This window comes from Scomber scombrus, chromosome 19, assembly GCF_963691925.1.
Source record: "Scomber scombrus chromosome 19, fScoSco1.1, whole genome shotgun sequence".
In the NCBI taxonomy this organism is placed as follows: Eukaryota; Metazoa; Chordata; class Actinopteri; order Scombriformes; family Scombridae; genus Scomber; species Scomber scombrus.
This window is the reverse complement of record NC_084988.1, coordinates 15576556-15587068: the sequence shown is the minus strand read 5'-3', so window position 1 is coordinate 15587068 and position 10513 is coordinate 15576556.

Below are 10513 nucleotides of genomic sequence, written 5' to 3'. Positions count from 1 at the left end.
TGAAATTCTGTTATGACATTTAAACTGCTGAAGCTACCTCCAGCTGCCTCTATTGTAACGATGAAAGTACATAATAGGTGGAGCAAAGCTTTGGCCACTTTAGGCAGTACAACATGAAAACTCCAAATCTAACTTTCCAATGTTTCAACTCTCTTGCAAATCAAGAGCAGCAATCAGTAGATTAAACTGTTGTCATTGTCAGCGTCTCTGCGCCTGATTCTCTCCTCCTCTCTCTCTCTCTCTCTCTCTCATCTTCGCTGATATCAGATGACCTCTCCTCCACGGATGGCACAAGAGCAGACACTGACAGCTTCATAATTCTCCTGACAAACAGCTCAGTAAATGATCACTTTGCCCCTATGTTAACTGCCAGTGCGGATGTAAAGGACTCAGACCCAGGAACAGAGCCAGAATTTAATTTCAGCCGACCGCGTGCTACATCTAGATATACTTTTATTAAGAAATGAAAGCTGGTAATTTTAGATACAAGCAGTGTAAATTCGCAGACTGTTAATGGAGTTCCATTTTCGAGAGGCCTTTCCCTTTTGGGCTTTTAGAATCTAATCTCAGCCTATTGTCAGGCTGGTCAGGGTGTCTAATCACCCTTAACCTTGCATCAGTGCCATAACCCCTTCTTTTTCCTTGCCCTCCGACAATTTATACATGATTTGAACATAATAACGAGACTTTTAGCATCGTAGTGACTGCACCTTCTACCAGAATCACCACAACTAATGGGATCTAATCTATACAATAAGGGACATTAATATATATGCAAATCAGCCGAGGCTACATCTCTCGCAGGGGAGATAGACTGAGTTGGCATACACTTGTATCATTTCTGTCACATGTGTCATTTAGTTGTTAATTACTGTTAACATCCCTAAAATGCAAATATGTGGTTCAGCAAATACAGCATGCACATGTATCCTTAAGTAATAATGTTCTGGGGAAGAAAAGGCCCCCTTCCCCCCTTGAAGGTCCAGCAGTGGGGGGAATTTGAGGCATTGGGGGTTGAGGGCTCCAGGTCGGCTGTTCAAAGCCACTCTGTGCATTGTTGGGTAGTAGGGGATTAGGTCTCTCCAGGCTGCAGAATTTGCTTTCTAATTAAAAGGGATAAGATGTAGAAAAATAGTGAGGGGCATTACTACTGTAGAAAAGAAGGGGGTGGAAAGGAGAAATGCTGAAAAGAAGGGATAGAAGTTTGTAGTGTCACCACTGGTGTTTGATCACAAGACTACAAGAGTTACCAACCTCTTGTTCTGACTCTCTCTGCCATTTTTCCTCCTTCTGCTCTCCATCTCATTAACTCGCCTCATATTGGCACACACACTTTGAACCACAAAACAAAGACAATGCTATTTTTCTTTTTTATTTGTTATTGTTATGTTATGGAAGTAAACACACATTAATATTAAATGCAAAGCCACAGAAAGTACAGTCGCCTTCAGACTCTGTCCAGAATATTTCAAACCGTCTGTAGTAGAATTTAACATCACTCAGCACATTATTCTGTTAGTTACAATAATGAAGAGTTAATGAAAGGGCAACTGACTAAATAATTCATTATGTGTAGTGTAGTAGCTTTACTCAAGTACTGAACTTAAGTATTAAAATGTTACTTCAAACTTTAATTTCAATACTTTTCAGAGGGAAGTATCATTTTCATACAAAACATGATCATTTTATGCAGTATTTGTTATAAACTAACTAACAATATTTAAACTGATCTCCACCTAGATCTGCTACAACAGCAAAATTCCACTTACACATAAATGCATCAATGCAATAATCTTAATATAACACTCAAAGGGGTTATTATGCTGCATACAGAGTACTTTTGTTTGATACTTCTACATTTCTGTGCTTTTACTTACTCTTTAGTTTGGTAAAATATTTGAATACTTCTATGTCTTCTGACAAAGATAAGTCAAGATCATTGATGAGCATTATTGGGTTAGACTGAAGTGGTACCCATCTCTAAAATATTGAAACACTTCATTTGAGCCACTTAACTGTATAATACTGAACCCAGGGGGCCCTTTTAACCCTTTGTTTAACCATTACTTTAGTGTCCAGCCCTCCATCAGTCAGCATGCTGCTGTTTTGTTACCTTGTCCTCCAGCAGGGGTCCAGCTCTCCCCAGGCACCTTACAAACGAACCCTGGGTTTTAAGCACACACAGAGGCCTGATTCTTTTCCCCTGAGCCCTGGGAGGTTAACGACATGCCAACGACATGCCAGTGGAGGACAAGACCTCCGCCTGGCTTGCTCCCCTCCTCTCTTGGACAACCCCCTTACCAGCACACGCACTGGGGTTTTTCTGGTTGTTCTGCACCAGCACAAACCCCTATAAAACCTTCAAGCTCTGGAAACTCCATCTCAAACAGAGCAACAACTCATTTCTTGGTAGTGTCTGGATGCTGAAGCTCCCCCCCCCCACATCACCACCTCCTCTATTTTTACCAAGCTCCATGAAGCTCTCACCTTTTACTCCCAGGCAATCCGATCCTATTTGGAGTGTGTGACGAGGGCCATTCTCCATCACCTCACTGATCAAGAGCCCCCCTGTAAAGCGGGCCCAGGGATGAGCAGGTACAGATTTGGGGAGAAGAGGGAGTGGGGCATGTAGTGAAAGAATCTGCAGTGAGCCAAGGAGAAGATTAAACGGCGGCTAACCGTCAGTACCCCACCCCCTACCCCCCACCCAGCCCCCCTGCTTCCCCCATCACTCCCTTCTACTTCACTGGTGTCCTGAGGGGGAGTACCAGGGGGAGGGAGGGGAGGCAGAAAGCAGGGGGAGGCCAGTGGCACAGTGGTGGCTGAGCCATCTTGTCATCATAGCAGGACAAGCACATTCAACCGTGTCCTCTGTACCCTCCCATCTTATTCCAGACACTGTATTGCCCTCCACTGAAATCCATCAAAAACCCTCTCTCGGCCCCTGCCCCCTCTTGTTGGAAGAGTGCTCTCCACTGGTGTCTTTTCTTTTTTAAAGGGCAGAGATGAGTCCTGGGCTCTGCAGTCTTTCCATGCGTCCAAATTAATTTGCGTCTGGGCAGCAACATAAGCAGCACGGGGCTATTTGATGAGAGTGTAGTGCAATGACATGCACTGGCAATCATGCCTTGATCTCTTGCTTTCTTTCCTTGTAACTTTCCACCTCACCTTAATGCCAGATTCATGCCAGCTTCATCCACATGGGTGGCGCATAAACCAAAGCTTGTTTTTTAAGTGGAATAATACTGGTCTGATTGGGAATACACTTCAAATCTTTGCTCAAATGTGCTTTTTTTTGTGTGTGTATCAAATATCCTTCTTAATGCAAGCTTAAATACCAAACCACTAAAACCACCAGCACCCTAAAAAACAAAAACAAAAACAAAAACCCACACCAATCATGAAATGTATTGTCCTCACAGCAAATAAAATGAGGATGCACACCATTGAGCAATTTCTGAAAATCCCTCTGCTAATTTTCTGATCAATACCTCAAGAACAGATCACTTTCATAATAATGAACACACTAAGGACATCTACAAAACAGCATTCCTTTAGTTTGATAAATGGATGTCAAAGTGAACTTAATGCAATTTGACATGCAATTGAAGTTGTGATCCAAAAAGGGGACAATAGTTAATGCCTAATTAGCGTCCCTAAATAATAAAGCAACTTAGACTAATAATTATTGCATGTACTCGTTATACCAGTTGCACTGACAATTAACCTTTCTCAACTGGTGATTCGCAATTTGAGTAAATCCTGTTATCAGCAAATATAACACATGGCACACACACACACACACTCACGTTTGAAACACCACTCAAGGAAATCTATGCAGTGTTTACGGTTGGAAAGCAAAACAACAAAACAAACAGCAGATATCCACTTTCAGTAAACACCACCCAACCACTTATACAGTATCTTCCAAGTGGCTTAGAGTGGGTGGGGAATCAACTTTAGGTGGCTGCTGTGAATGTCATTGAACTACTTGTGTTTACGCAGACTTAATATTGCCGTGACAAGGTCTCTTTAAACACATAACGAATGCTTCAGAATGTATCGGGTCAATTCTACCCGAGGGTCTAGTTTTATAAATGCCTGGCGCTGCTGTCAAGAAATTGACAAATAAAATATGAGAGCCTGAAGAGAGGTGGAAGAATGCATTGAGCAGCAGTGGAGAACTTCACAAAGGAAAGTGGTGCTGCTGACCACTGTTCACAGAAAAAAATGCTGTCCAAGTCTCTGATATTAGATCGCTGGAGCCAAAAACATGATTACCCAGAGACAAAATAAAGGTGAAAAGATTCAGGATTGAGCATTCTCCCAAAATGTCTCTCCCTCATCCCAATTTGGCAGCACTTGGCTTGCTGCCCACTCACATTGTGTGGACGGCCCTGCCACCGTTGCCATGGGGATGTGTGGACCTGCGCAGGCCCTGAAGGCAGAATGGCCTGGTGGTGAGGTGGGGGTTATCATCAGCAGCAGACTCCGCTGGGCCCCCATCCAGAGGCCTGGGTGCAAGAGGAGCTGTGAGGCGGTGGAGGCACCCCCCCCCCCCCCCCCCCCCCCCCCCCCCCCAAGTCTGCAGGGCCTCTCTCCCCGGTGGATGCTGCCGCTGTTCCGAACTCAGTAGAAGCTCTGGGATGGGACTAGGTAGTGTAGGGCTCCGGCCTGTCCACTGGGGGTCGGCTGCCTGACTCCCGTAAGCCTGGGCCAGACGGGGTGGGCTGGGGTGGGAAGGGGCCAGGCGAGGCGAACTGGACTGTGGCCCAGTGCGGTGACTGCCTGTCTGCCCAGGCGCTGGGCCACGCTGCCACTCCCCCCTGGGCTCGTGCCCCTGCACTTGGATTTCAAAGGGATGTGACAGGGGGACTGGCTTTCCCTCTCCATTGCAGGATCCCTGCCCCACCAACAGCTTCTCCAAAGCACCCCCTCAAACAGCTTTCAGCCCCCACTCTCTCCCAGCCCCCAAATGCCCCTCCAACAGCTTTTCTGTTTCAGCCATGAACCCAGGCTCCCTCTCACACTGTGCCATTCCCACCACTGCTGCCTCACATTTGGGAGGAGAAGGGGGAGGTTGTGCTGCTACACTGCACCCATCTGCCCTATGTCTTTCCATGCTGTGGACCATGATGCTGCAGCATGGCTCTCTGGGCGCCGTAAAGACTTTGGCAAGTACACGGGGCCTTCAAGCCCCCCTCCCTTTGTACTCTCCCTGTCCGCCACATGCACACACTGATGCACACCATCTGATTTAAAATGTATGTACACAAAAACTAGTGCATGTGATTATGCTCATGTAATGGAGGTAAGCAGAGACAGATGGTGGTTAATACAGATGAATGATTAAGACTGAAACTAAAAAATAACATTTTGTCCAAAATGCACTGACTTAACTTCAGGCTATCTCAGTTACACCCGCAGTGCCCCAAGCTATCTGAGAAAGGTCTGAGTCAGATGCGGTGCCACTGTGTCTGTATGGCAACCATCTCATTCAGCAACTGGCCCATCATCAGTTAGCATCCTACAAAACCAAAATGACACTGACAGGCTGCGTTTCAATTGGCCAAGATCTCCTCTCTCTCTCTCTCTCTCTCTCTCTCCCTCTCTCTCTCTATCTATCTATCTAGGTTTCTCTCTTCATCGCTCCCCGCATGGCATTTCTCTGGCAGGTCCTCCAGTGAAATTCCTCCCCTCCTGGTCTCGGCATTCCCGCAGCCAGCCTCCCTGCCTGGGCAGAGCGGAGTGGCTGGGGTTGGGTGGGATGGTGCTCCCCCCGAGCTGGTCCCAAGCTACAGCTACAACTCCAGCCCACAACACATTCCACCAGCTGCTGACCAGTCGCCCCAGCAACCAGGAGAGAGGTGAAGCAAAGAAGGAAGGCGGCTTATTGGTGGTGTGTTTTTATATCATGAGGTCTACATGAGATGAAAAATACATGATATACCCAAAGTGCTCTGCAGAACATGTACTGGTTTCTATCATGCTGTCATTGATGTTTGAACACTTTTGTGGACATCTCCCAAATCATCTTGAGTGATCAGTCTTTTTGTATTTTCTCCACAAAGGTTCAATTCAATCAAATGTCTCCTCAGTGGTTAACGGACTGCAGTGTCCTCCACATCTCAGTCCTTCACAAGGATGTGATGGGGTGCATATCACAAGCTGAATCTCTCTCTGAGTCCAAAGCTGCTCCTGGACAGCTCAAGTAGCAGTAGGACAGGAGCCCTCCTCCGCTCCCTCCTACTTCTCCCCCAAGCAGAGCCAGGCGCTGTGTTTACTCTCCTAATTACAGGGGAGGGGCCGGCTGACAGGCGAGCCATCACAGATTCCCCACAGGCCCGGGGCTGGGAACGCTACATACACCCGCCGCTGTCTCCCAAATGTGACGGCAATGTCCAACTGTCACGGGGGAGCCTTCACTGGCAAAACCCAAGGGCCCAAAGAGAGATATTAAAGACATGAGAGGAATTGGCAGAGTTGGCACTAACAGGGGGTATGCTTGAGAAGTCAAAGTGGGGAGCTGGGGGCATCGCCAAAGTGTCATTCAAAGCAAAGTGGGGTTTGGACAGGGCACAAACACTGACTTACACACACACACACACACACACACACACACACACACACACACACACACACACACACACACACACACACACACACACACACACACACACACACACACACACACACACACACACACACACATTACACTTGCTCTTATCAAACTAAGGCGGGAGAGTTTCATGTACCAGACAAGAAATCCAAGCAGTGGAGCCACCAAACCATGTGATAGACTACATCCATGAAGTTAGTGTACTGGATAACATTATTCACCCCTCCTGCACTATTTAAAAACCACACAGATTTGTGACTTGCTGCTATTTCAAGAAAGCACCTGGCCAACATGATTGGTTTTACAAACACACACCCAAGTTGCCCTCATGTCAAAATAATGTGTTTTTCTTATTTTTACTTCACTTGAAAGTTTGAGCACCACTGTGCTGGGTTTGACACTAGAAGGTTGTTTTCACATTTATCTGCTAACAGGGGCACGTTTTTGGTGCTCACCTTATGTATGTACAAGTGCTATTTAGTGACATCATAATTAGTTTGGGAGTCAATAAGCCAATCATGGCTCACTGAGCGAATTACACAAGTGAGACACTTGAAGCCTCTAGTTCAATGATTCTGGAGTTCTCAGTGAGGGAGAATGAGTAGATGTATTCTTTAACAAGGTGATGGTAACACAGTACACAAGAATAATTATTTTAAAGCACAATATTTTTACTTTTCTGCAGGGGTCTTTAAAATTAGACTCGGTTGCATATTATTTTGGATACTTTTCAACAAGGATAAAATGATGTTTCCCAACAGTTGACACTTAACTGTATTGATGCACATTATGGAGCAACCCAGAGAAAAGAGTACAGCTTTATTAATCTATCACTGTGCTTTGATAACATGTACATAGAGTTTAATAAAGTATACCTATGGTGTGTGTGTGTGTGTGTGTGTGTGTGTGTGTGTGTGTGTGTGTGTGTGTGTGTGTGTGTGTGTGTGTGTGTGTGTGTGTGTGTGTGTGTGTGTGTGTGTGTGTTGAATATGAGAAAGGGAGAGAGAGGGGGAGAGAGAGAGAGAGAGAGAGAGAGAGAGAGAGAGAGAGAAAGACAGAGTTTGTGCATGTACTTTAACCCTCCTCTCAGGGAGGTTTAATCCACTAGAGGTTGTAATGCTCCAGTGCTATTGGGGGGTCTGTGAGAATCCCTCTGGAAGCATGGTGGCTGACCCTATCATACATGCAGGTCAAATAAACAAAACAGTGTTGAGAGAAAAGGTTAAAACGGAAGCATCAACTCTTCACCGGCTCTCCAAACGACTGAGATGGTCCCGTATCCCACCGGCAACACTCACCTCAGCCCCCCGAGAGGCAAGACAAGAAAACCATTTGATAAATCATAAATAGTCACAGTTGTGCAAGTGCTGTGACCATTTCTAAAATTTATTATGGGGATTACACACAAAATCGCACAATGTAACATTTTCAAATGTGTTATGAATGCCTCCCAGAATCCAATTCAAATCCTAGGTTACCAAATAAGCCTGAACAAATCCCCCACATTGAGTTCTTCCTCCTTTGAAGACTTGAGAGGTCCGGTCTGCAGGGCAGGTTTTACCACGCCGTGCAGACACCTCAGCACACAGAGAGGAAGCGTACTGATGGCTAAGGTGGAGAGGGAAAGGATGCAGGAGAGCAGGGTTGAGGTTTGACAATGATATCAACATAGATGTCTTTATTTACAAATCAATTCTTAATTACTTCCAAAACAGTGTTGAGGCAGAGATGAAACAGAAACATCATAATAAATCAACTTCAGCACTTATGCCAAAATATAACATGAATTAACATTTATGCCAAGTTGTGCAAAAAGTATCTAGCAATGTGTCTTGTGGAAAGCGTCCAGTCACTCAGTCAGTGTTAACCTTGAGGCAGCAGGACACACGCACACTTCCCCCTCCCGCCTTATATTTGTCCTTGTCGGTTTTCCACCAGTCTTGACTTTGCCTCCTCATTGATGATCTGAAGGCGAGTGTGTTTAATTGCATCCGTTTGTTTGTCGGCGAACTCCTGCGCAAACACAACACAAACAATTATGGCACTAATTAAAAGGCATGTCATATTAATGGAAAGAGCAAACTTGGAAAACAAACACACACACACAAATACAAAGCCACACAGCATTAGAGAGACAACACATTTGAAGGAACATAGAAATCTGAAAACCATATAATTTCATGATCAGTACAGCTTTTTCCTCATAAAAGTAAAAAACTAGAAGCTAGTTTTTAACCAATATGCATGTGTAACATTGTTAATAATTAGAGATAAAATCCAGAGTCATTTTGTGAATCAGTCTGGGTGCCTCTAAGTCAGTAAACTCTTCTCAAACTGACATTGAATGGAGTTTCTCCCTCTCTTAATCCCTGGGGAGGACTCTGAATGTGTTTTGATGACCTCTGGGGTCAGTTACATGTTACATTACACAAAGGTTTAGCTCCTTTGTGATAAGGGAACTGCGTGGGGAAAAGCCCTCTGTTTAGACATCTCGCTCACTACACGGTGCACCTTTTTTTGCAAAGCAGCAGCAACAGCGGCAACAGCAGCAGCGGCGGCAGCAATGTATCCATCAAACCTGCCGGGCTAATTAAAATACAGCTTGTGATTATCCTACTTGAGCTCATCTCTCTCTCTGTCTCTCCCACACACACTCACCACCAAACATAAACACACACAGTGACTCTATCCACAATAAATAAAGGGTCTTAACCTCAGTCATTTTATCAGCTTCACGTCAAGCTGTACACACGTGAACCTAAATAAAATAAACATTTTTTATTGTGTGAAGGTTTAAATTTTGCTGTCAAAATAACAACTAGAAATATGTGATTCTGTGGACTAAGTTTAAAATGTGTGAGAGTCTTAACTGATGTTTGCAGTATTTATAATAATTCAGTGTTGCACAAATAAAAAGAAGAGAAAAAGATTAATAAGGCTAACTAAAGCAATATGAAATGGTAAAGTCTTCCAGCTGTTTTGTTGCAAAAAAGCAGAAAGAAATAAGTTAACTTTACAAGCAGAGGAAAAAGCTTTTAACATTACAGATTATCAGAATTTCTCCTTATAAACTGGCTTTATTGGATTTTATTCCTTTTTTCTGTCTCCTTTTTAAGCTCAGAATGAATTCCACCAACACATTCCTCATATTCAGCCATGCGAATATCAAACAAGGAGAGAAGGAGGCAGAGGAGAGGAAAAGCTGCCTGCACACTTAGAAGATGTATGTATGTATGTATGATGTGAAGTAAATATTCTGCTTCAATTCCCCACAAATAACATCTGTGAGCTAATACATAAATGCTGCATTATTTGTTCCATTTAATTTTAAAATCTTACATTTTTTTATTCTATCATTTATTGGTTGTTTTCTTTTAACTGTCTGCATAAAGTGCACAGGCGGGGAGAAATAGAAGGGCCTGTCTGCCCATTAATTATCCAATCTTATAACACGATTTTCCTTTCAAAGCTATCACACAAGAGGTCAAACATCTAGGCTTGTGCACTTTCTTTGAAAAGACGTATAGGCTACGCATTAAATGGTAGAAATCACAGGTTGGAGCAGGCCTAGTGAAATCCTCACCCTCAGGTTGAGTGTAGCAGAGGCGGAGATAAAAGCCGTCGTCGTCAATTAGCCGGGAGTCAGTGGGAGCGCTGCTCGCCAGAGGCGTTTAACTCCTTCTCCCTTTAAACGTCCTTTTAAGATACAAAGTCCCTGCGGAGGGCCTGGCTTTACAATTTAATAAATTATTTAGCAATTTAAACGGTGAGATCTATCAGATAACAGCAGCAGACGTCATGATTTTCCAAGCGGCATTAAAAAAAAGTCTCGCGTTATGATGCATTATCATGCAGCTGCAAAAATATGAGGAAGCATTCACATATTTTAAAAGA